The sequence below is a fragment of the Schistocerca gregaria genome, chromosome 7 (genome assembly GCF_023897955.1).
Source record: "Schistocerca gregaria isolate iqSchGreg1 chromosome 7, iqSchGreg1.2, whole genome shotgun sequence".
Classification (NCBI taxonomy): domain Eukaryota; kingdom Metazoa; phylum Arthropoda; class Insecta; order Orthoptera; family Acrididae; genus Schistocerca; species Schistocerca gregaria.
The window spans coordinates 531,360,553-531,373,166 of NC_064926.1; positions in this window are offsets into that span (position 1 = coordinate 531,360,553).

Below are 12,614 nucleotides of genomic sequence, written 5' to 3' on the forward strand. Positions count from 1 at the left end.
GCAGAAGGTCCAAGCTTTATCTTCACAGAATGTAAGACTTGCTCAATTTAGAAAAACTTACGGCTGAAGCCGTTTCATTTTAAAAACACAATTACGAGCACATAAATTCCAACCATCGGCTACGAGCTATTAAAAATACACAATTAAACGCCAATAAAGAAGGCAGTATAAGCAACGGCTCTCAGAAGTTTCCACGGGGCTCGGTCTGCCCTTGAAATCTTAAAGTTCGCTTAGGTGAGACAAGAAGTCGGCCCATCTATACTCGATCCGCCGGCAACACAACCAAGAGACAGTCAGGGACCCACCGACAAGACGACTTGCTAGCCACTGACCAGTATAGGAGAACTCCAAAGCCAAAACGTTACAGACATAGCAGCCCACAACCAAAAATACCTTAAGCTGTCATAAACTACACACCACGTTGGACAGCGACAACAGACGAGGAAAGGTTACTGCCTGAATTTACGTCAGCGACCAGGGCAGGTAACCAGAACACTAACGGCCACAAGGCAGAACATTCTGCTGGTGCACTTGAATTTCAAACCGACAAATATAGTTAATTCCCCCACACGGCGGCTAAATCTTCACCAACTCGAACACTCGCTGTTGCTCCCAGGAATACCGCCAACAGCGAACCACCTACCAAGGGGACATCATGAACAGACGTGGCTTCAGTAATTAAATCACCATGCAATTGTCGTGTCCTGGGTCGGTGAGCCACGAACCCCGTAGCACTCTGAACAGCCCCCACACGCTCCGGCACTTCGTAGAGACCGCATGCGGGCCCGGCCGACTGCGCCGCGCGGAGACTTTGTTTGCTGATCCGCTCCAGACGACCGACTCACTGACAGTACGCCGACAACATTTAGAACAAGTTGTCAGTGGAAATGACACCAACTACACACACACAGTTTGACAAACACTTGCACGAACACTTGAATGACACTCAGCAGTGGCTGTGCAATCACGAAGACAAGTCGGGAATCGATACACACACAGCCAACCCTTAAACGATCGGCGAGCCAATTCACGTCGTCCAGTATGGCGACCGACCGACGATCCACGAAGACGTCCCCAGCTCAAGTGATGCGTGGCGGCAACGGTCGGGCGAACCATGGACATCCACGCTTCACTGCTGCTCCAACCCGCCTGAACTAGAGCCGCGTTCCAGCTCCACGACTGGCAGGCACGAACTGTCCACTTGGCACGTTCCAACTGACTCCAAGACAGACGACAACCGGGAAGTAATAGCAATGCAGCAAAGATAACACGCGAGGGCTATATCGGCAGGAGCTGCTGCCGCCACTGACGGGCAGACAAAGCAGCAACTCAGTGACAACAGAAATTGAAACTAACATAACGAGGTGGCAACACTAAAACACAGGGTGTAAAGTAAGAGATGACACGAGCGCGAACCATGCACGAATTTTGTTTTAGAAAGAAGTACCATTTACATACCATGGGCAAGTGAGTTTCGTAACATGCATTAATCGTCAGTTGAAAATCCACGCTGACACAAAGAAATGTATAAAAACAATACTCTCGGTCTGCATCGTCTGCTCTGAATTCTTCGATACCCTCATAATTTTTCCCTGTTTTGTTAGTGGGAATCTAAACACACTCAAGTGTCTCGAGTTCCTAAGAGATTCTGTTTCCGCATTATTTGAAGACTTCCCACTGGTCATAAAGAGTTGAGTGTGGTACCAAACTTACAGTTGTCGCTTCCATTCCGCACTTAGGACAGATCCTCTTAAGAGAGTATTTGGACAGCGTTGGGGTGGTCTTTCACGAAACGCAGTAAGGCCTGAAGACTCGTCAAACTTAAAACTTCTATACTTTTATCTGTGGCAGAAATTAAAACAAAAGGTCCATTAGCGAACACCGACAACTCCCGAAGGCATGAAATGTCTTATAACACGGACCTGACCTGCCATTAGCTCCACATGGAATTCAACGTGACAATAGACACACGTAACAGACCAGAGTTTCGTATTTGTTACAGGGTAGCTTTTTGTGGAACGTCTTCCCCTGACGGCAGGACAGTAGTTCGAGGCGCTGTTATCTTGATACTATTTGATCAAGTCCACTCCCCGTCATGTCGTTGTAGTTCGCTTACAAGCTGTTTTCAAATACCATACTTAAAAGTGGGTAACGGCCTTGCTGCAATGGATACACCGTTTCCCGTGAGACCACCGACGTTAAGCGCTGTCGGGCGTGGTCTGCACATGGATGGGTGACCATCCAGGCCGCCATGCGCTGTTGCCATTTTTCGGGCTGCACTCAGCCTTGTGATGCCAATTGAGGAGCTACTCGACCGAATAGTAGCTGCTTCGGTCAAAAACACCATCTTACGACTGGGAGAGCGGTGTGCTGACCCCACGCCCCTCCTATCCACATCCTCCTCTGAGGATGACACGGCGGTCGGATGGTCCCGGTAGGTCATTTTTAGCCTGAAGACGGAGTGCTTATACTTAAAAGTACATAGTTTCATTAGAAAAACAACGCCAGTATCTTGATTCGGCTACTATAAACGATAAAAATTATTTTAGAAACTAAAGAAATTCGCCATATTGTCCTCTACAAGATGGCAGAAACCCGCACCTCGAAATATTTGTTCATTTTGCATACATTTCTGGTGACCCGTCTTATCTGCCTCACCCAGTGTACTTCCAAAGCACATTTACAGTCTTGTACAACAAAGTTAATAGCGTGTGTTAGAGTGTAGCCTCGCCAGTAAATTAATAACTCTGAAATAATTATTCTCTACCTCTTCAGTACCTACGGCAGCCATTTTTTGGATCCCCGGGTTTGGCATCAGGGGCTACGTGAACCTGCAACCCGCACTACATAAGCAGGCAAGATGCAACCTGATGCTCCATTAGCGGTCACTCAAACTCCTTTGAAATTCATTTTCTCAGTTTTCCTTCGGACCACTTTCCATCCAAATGTTCTAGGTTTGTACCCTGATGATATTATCTCTTCTAATTTTATCCAATTTATGTACTTTCCAATGATTGGAGATATAATGATGGGAAAAAGGCAACGGAAGAATGGGAATAATCTTAGATGAAATGGTGTACAGACCAATCACACGGTGATTTTCGCATGGGAGTTCTGATATCAAGTGCCCCTGACGGACGTTTTGGTAAATTTTTTTATTGCATTTACATACTGGTATTGAGTCACAGGTAACGGATTGGGCTGCAAGGGTCGCCGTGAAAGGATTTTTGTCACAAGTTTTATGATTTTTATTTTTTATAGCTTTTCATACTTCTACCTACAAGTATTGTATACTAGGCATCGGGTTTGGCCCACAGGTGATAATTTTCCTCAAATTTAATACTTTCGTCTGTTACTGACAATTCAACGCATACGTAAGTGTCCCATTACTACAACCTACTGATATTGCGCATAAGGTGCAAACACGAATGTAGGTACACTTGCGGGCACTCGACCTCCTTAGAAAGCCATTCTCTCTGCTTTCCCTCTCGCTCTCTGACATCAAATGGGTCAAATGGCTCTGAGCACTATGCGACCGTAGCGGTCGCTCGGTTCCACACTGTAGCGCCCAGAACCGCACGGCCACTCCGGCCGGCTCTCAGACATCTACCCTTCTGTCTGCTTTCCCTCTCGCTCGCTGTCACCCGTACCGCTCACTTCTCTAGTGGTCCTGTAGTTCGGCTGCGGGCTGCATAATTTGTGTCCCTGCCCTCTCCAACACTCAGTTAGGCCGGATTCGTTAACGTAACATTTACTCTTCCCGAAGTATTACGCAAACGCCCCAAGCATTGAGATTCCAGAGGCGACAGATTCACTCCCAATCATTTGAGCAGTTGTTTCTCATCATGCTCGCATCTTATCACGCACGGCATCATCTTGACGTATCCCTCATACGTCTCATGTTTGATCCTCCATGGCTGTATTTATGCTTTCCTAAACTCCTGACGTTATCAAGGTCAATTTTACATTTTTTGGACGCCTCTGCACATTTGTTACTGTGGATATAAGCAACTACTTCCCACCCGCCTAAACCTTAACCGACTTTTCGCAAGTGTCTCATTATACTCAAGACCCGATGTTGGACTGCTATCACCACGAATACTAGCTTACTCAGCATCCCTCTAGTGTTCAGAAATTTTGGAAACTATGATATTCTGTTTGCTGAGAAGGTGATTAACTCATTGTAGGGTATTATTATTTTATTTTTGCACAATCACTTCCTTTTATCATGCAGTCGTAACCGATTTCGGTCTTCAAAGGCCACCTTCAGATGCTACAATAGAGAATAGAAAATCTCAAATGAAGACCTGAAACAAGTACAATTATTTTCACTCCGTCTACTTGTGAGTTTAGTAAAGTGCTATCAACCCTTTTGCAAGACACGTGGTTTTCTTGTGTATGGTGAAACGCTGGTCCTTCTTGGCCCATCTGCATCTACATCTACAGCTACATCCCTACTCCGCAAGCCACCTGACGGTGTGTGGCGGAGGGTACCCTGAGTACCTCTATCGGTTCTCCCTTCTATTCCAGTCTCGTATTGTTCGTGGAAAGAAGGATTGTCGGTGTGCTTCTGTATGAGCTCTAATCTCGCTGATTTTATCCTCATGGTCTCTTCGCGAGATATACGTAGGAGGGAGCAATATACTGCTTGACTCTTCGGTGAAGTTATGTTCTCGAAACTTTAACAAAAGCCCGTACCGAGCTACTAAGCGTCTCTCCTGCAGAGTCTTCCACTGGAGTTTATCTATCATCTCCGTAACGCTTTCGCGATTACTAAATGATCCTGTAACTAAGCGCGCTGCTCTCCGTTGGATCTTCTCTCTCTCTTCTGTCAACCCTATCTGGTACGGATCCCACACTGCTGAGCAGTATTCAAGCAGTGGGCGAACAAGCGTACTGTAACGTACTTCCTTTGTTTTCGGATTGCGTTTCCTTAGAATTCTTCCAATGAATCTCAGTCTGGCATCTGCTTTACCGACGATCGACTTAATATGATCATTACATTTTAAATCACTCCGAATGCGTACTCCCAGATAATTTATGGAATTAACTGCTTCCAGTTGCTGACCTGCTATTTTGTAACTAAATGATAAGGGATCTATCTTTCTATGTATTCGCAGCACATTACACTTGTCTACAATCAGATTCAATTGCCATTCCCTGCACCATGCGTCAATTCGCTGCAGATCCTCCTGCATTTCAGTACAATTTTTCATTGTTGCAACCTCTCGATACACCCCAGCATCATCTGCAAAAAGCCTCAGTGAACTTCCGATGTCATCCACCAGGTCATTTATGTATATTGTGAATAGCAACGGTCCTATGACACTCCCCTGCGGCACACCTGAAATCACTCTTACTTCGGAAGACTTCTCTCCATTGAGAATGACATGCTGCGTTCTGTTATCGAGGAACTCCTCAATCCAATCACACAATTGGTCTGATAGTCCATATGCTCTTACTTTGTTCATTAAACGACTGTGGGGAACTGTGTCAAACGCCTTGCGGAAGTCAAGAAACACGGCATCTACCTGTGAACCCGTGTCTATGACCCTCTGAGTCTCGTGGACGAATAGCGCGAGCTGGGTTTCACACGACGGTCTCTTTCGAAACCCATGCTGATTCCTACAGAGTAGATTTCTAGTCTCCAGAAAAGTCATTATACTCGAACATAATACGTGTTCCAAATTCTACAACTGATCGACGTTAGAGATATAGGTCTATAGTTCTCCACATCTGTTCGACGTCCCTTCTTGAAAACGAGGATGACCTGTGCCCTTTTCCAATCCTTTGGAACGCTTCGCTCTTCTAGAGACCTACGGTACATCGCTGCAAGAAGGGGGGCAAGTTCCTTCGCGTACTCTGTGTAAAATCGAACTGGTAGCCCATCAGGTCCAGCGTCCTTTCCTCTTTTGAGTGATTTTAATTGTTTCTCTATCCCTCTGTCGTCTATTTCGATATCTACCATTTTGTCATCTGTGCGACAATCTAGAGAAGGAACTACAGTGCAGTCTTCCTCTGTGAAACAGCTTTGAAAGAAGACATTTAGTAATTCGGCCTTTAGTCTGTCATCCTCAGTTTCAATACCATTTTGGTTACAGAGTGTCTGGACATTTTGTTTTGATCCACCTACCGCTTTGACATAGGACCAAAATTTCTTAGGATTTTCTGCCAAGTCAGTACATAGAACTTTACTTTCGAATTCATTGAACGCCTCTCGCATAGCTCTCCTCACACTACATTTCGCTTCGCGTAATTTTTGTTTGTCTGCAAGGCTTTGGCTATGTTTATGTTTGCTGTGAAGTACCCTTTGCTTCCGCAGCAGTTTTCTAACTCGGTTGTTGTACCACGGTGGCTCTTTTCCATCTCTTACGATCTTGCTTGGCACATACTCATCTAACGCATATTGTACGATGGTTCTGAACTTTGTCCACTGATCCTCAACGCTATCTGTACTTGAGACAAAACTTTTGTGTTGAGCCATAAAGGACTCTGAAAACTCGCTGCCACCTGTTATGAACGTTTGAGTCTCCCAGTCTATATTCGGCAAATTAAAATCTCCACCCAGAACTATAACACGGTGGGGAAATCTACTCGAAATATTTTCCAAATTATTCTTCAGGTGCTCAGTCATAACAGCTGCTGAGCCCGGGGGCCTATACAGACATCCAATTACCATGTCTGAGCCTGCTTTAACCGTGACCTTCACCCAAATCATTTCACAATTCGGATCTCTGTCAATTTCCTTCGATACTATTGCACTTCTTATCGCTATGAACACGCCTCCCCCTTCACTGTCCAGCCTATCTCTGCGGTATACATTCCAATCCAAGTTTAGGATTTCATTACTGTTTACGTCTGGTTTCAGCCAACTTTCTGTCCCTAGTACTATATGGGCATTGTGACCGTTTATTAATGAGAGCAGTTCTGGGATCTTTCAATAGACGGTCCTGCTGTTTACTATTAGCGCATTAACATTGTCATTCCCTGTTGCATTTTCCCTACTCCTGCCTTGCCGCGTCTCAGGAGGCGTCTTGTCGGGCCTAGGGAGGGAATTCTCTAACCTAAAAAAGCCCCATGTGCACTCCACACGTACTCCGCTACCCTTGTAGCCACTTCCGGCGTGTAGTGCGTGCATGACCTATTCAGGGGGACCCTACATTTCTCCACCCGATAGCGGAGGTCGAGAAATTTGCACCCCAGCTCTCCGCAGAATCGTCTGATTCTCTGGTTTAAGCCTTCCACTCGGCTCCAAACCAGAGGACCGCGATCGGTTCTGGGAACGATACTACAAATAGTTAGCTCTGATTCCACCACGCGAGCGAGGCTTTCCGCCTTCACCAATTCCGCCAACCACCTGTACGAACTGAGGATGACCTCTGAACCCAGACGGCAGGAGTCATTGGTGCCGACATGAGCAACAATTTGCAGTCGGGTGCATCCAGTGCTCTCTATCGCCGCCGATGAGATCCCCCGGCAAGCAGACAGAGTGAACACTGGCCTTCTTCCCCGACCTTCCCGCTATTTCCCTAAGGGGCTCCATTACCCGCCTAACGTTGGAGCTCCCAATAACTAATAAACCCCTCCCCCCGTGTGCCTGCTCGGACCTTGTTGAAGGAGCAGCAACATGTCCACTCACAGGCAGAGCGGGCGATGCCACACGGCCAGCCTCCACATTTACCCTCCGCCTCGTGCGCCGCGAACGCCGCTGAACCCGCCACTCCCCTTAGGGAGAGGGTGGCCCAACCGCGCCCTGTACCCACGAAGATGTCTTGACAGCAGGGACAGTGGGTGAAGCATGTAACACCTGGGGTGTACCTTGCGACGCACCAGACTCCCCACTGCCGCTACACTCCGAGGCAGCAGCCTGAAGACGGCTGACCGCAGCCATCAACACGCTCAGCTGTTCGCGAAGAGTGGCCAGCTCCTCCTGCGTCCGTACACAGCAGTCACACATCCTATCCACCCTATGGAATCAATTTACTGAAGAGACTTAATCAACTTTTAACTAGACTGCTAATTCATTAAAGGCGGCTGATTATTGACTAAACTGTGATTGTTAAGCACTTCTTGTAGAAAACAATGAAAATAGCACTACCTGTCTCTGGACTGTATTGAAAACAAACACTAGCACTACTGGCACTATGGTTGACTAAAGGGACTCTCTCTGACTGTATTCAAAACAAACACGAAATCTATGGAACACTATTACTAGCACTCGACAATTAAAGCCTCCTAAAAGCAAAAACACACGGAAGAAGAAGTGTCAAGTAAGAAAAATACAGTTAATACTTAAATTAAGGTAGCTCACTGCACAGCAGACGTGAAGCAGACGGCGGTTAGGGCGACACTGACACTGACACTTCTTTGGTGCAAATTCCCAATTCATGCGAATTCTGTTGTTATGACTCTCCAAAATAGGATATTCTTAACTTTTAAATTTATAACTTAAGCTTTAGGTACTAAAAGAACATTTTCACGGGTGTTTCTTCCAACATTTTTATTAAGAATTCGTTTGAACAAAATTATGTGAAAACAGTTCTAAAATTTCGTAACTTTTCTTGAATAATAATGAAAGTAAAGAAAACGTTCTTACCTCTGAACAATCAGGGAAAAACGAGCATCATTTCTTTTAATATAATATCCTTATTTCTATAATGACTATAGCACATGACAAAAAATGCTAGGTACGTGAGCATAAAAGACTCCAAAATGAAAGTAGTTGTACTTTCTACATTAAAGTGTTTTTTCTGCTAAGTCTTCCACAATCAGAAAATCAAACTAGGAAATTAGAAGACATTTAGGCACAATAGACGTAACTAGAAGGCAATTGTTGATTACTATCTGTCACCTAGCGGTTGTAGTTGACTAGAACTTTTCATCACAAAACTTAATACGTCCCAATATATAATCTTACTAATCCAAAGTAGAAAATACAACGAAAATAGAAAATAATTCTGCGTACATTTGACTGGACGTCATACATCATTCTCTACCTCAGTCGCGTAACTACTTTTTTAAAGCAAAAAGAGCACATTTTTTGCTTGAACATTGCGTACAAACATGCACTCGGCAATCGATAGATTTACTAGCTGTCTTTCTGCGCTGGGGGCAAAGGTGACAATGTTTTCTTTTCACCAGGTTATCATCCTCCAGAATGGTTGAGGCAGGAATCTCAGTTCTTAGTATTTTACGTATCCAAGTTCTGACATCATCATTCACTGAATGGTTTGCAAGCCTTGTTGTCATGGGTGGTTCCACAATCTGCACCCTAATGTCTAACTAAAGCTGCGTTTTTGTTCCACTGAGTTAGCGACAAAGCTTTCATGAACAATATAACTTTTTACCGTGTGTCGATGTATAGTACTCCACTAAATGCACAAAGAGGCCATCCCTTACCCTTTCGCACATTTGTGTCCCAACGCGTCGAGGCCTCCTTTGGTAGCACTGTAAAAAGCTTCATTTCAGTTTCATCATTCTCATAAATTCGTTTAGAGTGGTGTATAGAGGATATAATGCTCAAAACCTTGTTGCTTTTAACTTTTGAAGACAACGAGGTACTTTTACCATCTGGGGAGAATACATAGAGTAAATCATTGAGGCGTTATTTTTAGGAAGTGGTGAACTCAGGGAGTAGATCCCTTTTACTTTTCCGCATGGTGCCTACATAGGTGAGCCCTGTATTACAAAACTCATTTACAACCTCTTTCGAGATAAATCAGTTGTCAGCTGTCACATTTAGATTTCTGCCCCGAAATGGGGCTGTCACCGTGAGTAAAGCTTGAGTTGGGACATGTATTTCTTTCTCAGTATGTAAAAAAGTTTTGCCGTCCGATCCTTCTCTAGTGTACATATTGGGGACTGAACGTGTAGCTGGTAAGAGCATAAACCAATTTCAACAATTTCGTGCCGTACTTTCCTGGCTTGTTTGGCATATATGCACGGAATCTATTTAACCCCTGAAAGGAAGCAGAATTTCATCCACAGTGGTTCGATCACTGACTACACACATCTTCTAACAATGTGCTACGAACGCAGAATAAATTTCAGAAACTGGAGCATCAGTGTCACTCCTATGTGTGTCTTCTCTCTTGCAGCAAGGTCAGCAAACAAAAGTGCTTCATTTGCAGCTACGGAGCGTCGAATAGGCATGGCAGCTCCAAAAACAGGACGCCGTTTACAGCCGGCGAACGATGACTGACAGTTTTCATGATTAGATTTGTGTGTTGATGTTAGTACCAACAGCCCGATAAACATGTCCAGTTCATCCTTTGTTATATCGTAGCTCCTCGTGTTGAAATTAACTGACGCGTGACTTGGTTTGATTCATATGTGTAGTGTAGTGAATCGCCAGATCTGTTCCGTAACCTCTTCACGCGTCCGACGCAGGAGGTTCATTGTCCCAAGCAGTGCAGTGCAGAGCTGGTACCTTACATCTAAAAATATTATGAGCAAGAGCTCTCCCTTTCCTTTCGGTTTTGCGGTTTTCCATTCCTTACCACGTTTAGCTATACAGATTTTGTCGTGAACCGCATTACAACCAAAAGTTGGTTCGTCGTCCAGTTTCTCTACGTTTTCGTCATAAGATGTGTCTGTTTCAACATAACTATAATTTGGGGAATAATCTGAGCCCTTATCTGTACCATCTATGTCTGAATCTAACTATCAGGTTACCTTCGATTCAGAAAGTGGGTGCACTCATCGACTGTTACGTGGCTTGCAAATTATAGAGTGCAGCAATCAGACGTCCTTTTTTTAGTTTTTATTATGCAAATCCAGTCTTCGACTAGTGGCTAGCCATTCTCAATGCACTATTTTCTATTGTCAATGCATGTTACTCCCTGTTGTTTGGGCGTCAGTCACAGTTCTTTGAATACTATTCTTTATATGAATCTAACTATTCCATTGCAACAGGAGGACTTAATGCTACATGTTGATTTTCATCGTCGTCTTCATGAAGCATACTTCTATTATTGTCACTGTCTGCCAAGGGTACAGTGAGTATTGCCAAAATGCATTCGTCAAAATGTGATTCATCAACTCGAAATATTTTCCTCGCTGGATCGTTTTAGATGTACTTGGATGATCCATCTGCACAAAATACCATAACAATCCGTCTGAACACGTGTAAATTTATTTGGTGGAACGTCGGTCCAAGTAGCTGCGGTAACATGTGGAACCAAATGGCACGTAGTGTTATAGGAAAACCAAGTTCTACCTTACCTTGAAACAGCTGTGGCTGCAAACACTAAACAACTAACTGAAACGTATAATAATGGCGCCCCAGACTCTGAGAATCTCCAGTTTTGACAACACAACCCCTTCAACTTTCCGCATGGGTCACAAACGCCTACGTGTCATGGATAGGCTTAATATTCATAAGGTTCATGTATTTGGGCGCCATTTCATGAATACGTGTTCATGCATTGTCATCTAAATATGTTATTGTTGTTGTGGTCTTCCGTCCTGAGACTGGCTTGATGCAGCTCTCCATGCTACCCTATCCTGTGCAAGCTTCTTCATCTCCCAGTACCTACTGCAACCTACATCCTTCTGAATCTGCTTAGTGTATTCATCTCTTGGTCTCCATCAACGATTTTTACCCTCCACGCCGCCCTCCAATGCTAAATTCGTGATCCCTTGGTGCCTCAGAACATATCCTACCAACCGGTCCCTTCTTCTTGTCAAGTTGTGCCACAAACTCCTCTTCTCCCCAATTCTATTCAATACCTCCTCATTCATTATGTGATCTACCCATCTAATCTTCAGCAATCTTCCGTAGCACCACTTTTGGAAAGCTTCTATTCTCTTCTTGGCTAAAATATTTATCGTCCATACATAGCTATACTCCATGCAAATACTTTGAGAAACGACTTCCTGACACTTAAATCTATACTCGATGTTAACAAATTTCTCTTCTTCAGAAACGCTTTCCTTGCCATTGCCAGACTACATTATATATCCTCTCTACTTCGACCATCATCATTTATTTTGCTCCCCAAATAGCAAAACTCCTTTATTACTTTAAGTGTTTCATTTCCTAATCTAATTCCCTCACCATCACGCGACTTAATTCAACTACATTCCATGATCCTCGTTTTGATTTTGATGATGTTCGTCTTATATCCTCCTTTCAAGACACTCTCCATTTCGTTCAACTGCTGTTCCAAGTCCTTTGCTGTCTCTGACAGAATTACAGTGTCATCGGCGAACCTCAAAGTTTTTATTTCTTCTCCATGGATTTTAATACCTACTACGAATTTTTGATTTGTTTCCTTTACTGCTTGCTCAATATACAGATTGAATACCATCGGGGAGAGGCTACAACCCTGTCTCACTCCCTTCCCAACCACTGCTTCCCTTTCATGCCCCTCGACTCTTATAACTGCCATCTGGTTTCTGTAAAAATTGTAAATAGCCTTCCGCTCCCTGTATTTTACCCTTGCCACCTTTAGAATTTGAAAGAGAGTATTCCAGTCAAAATTGTCAAAAGCTTTATCTAAGTCTACAGATGCTAGGAACGTAGGTTTGCGTTTCCTTAATCTTTCTTCTAAGATAAGTCGTAAGGTCACTATTGCCTCACGTGTTCCAATATTTCTACGGAATCCAAACTG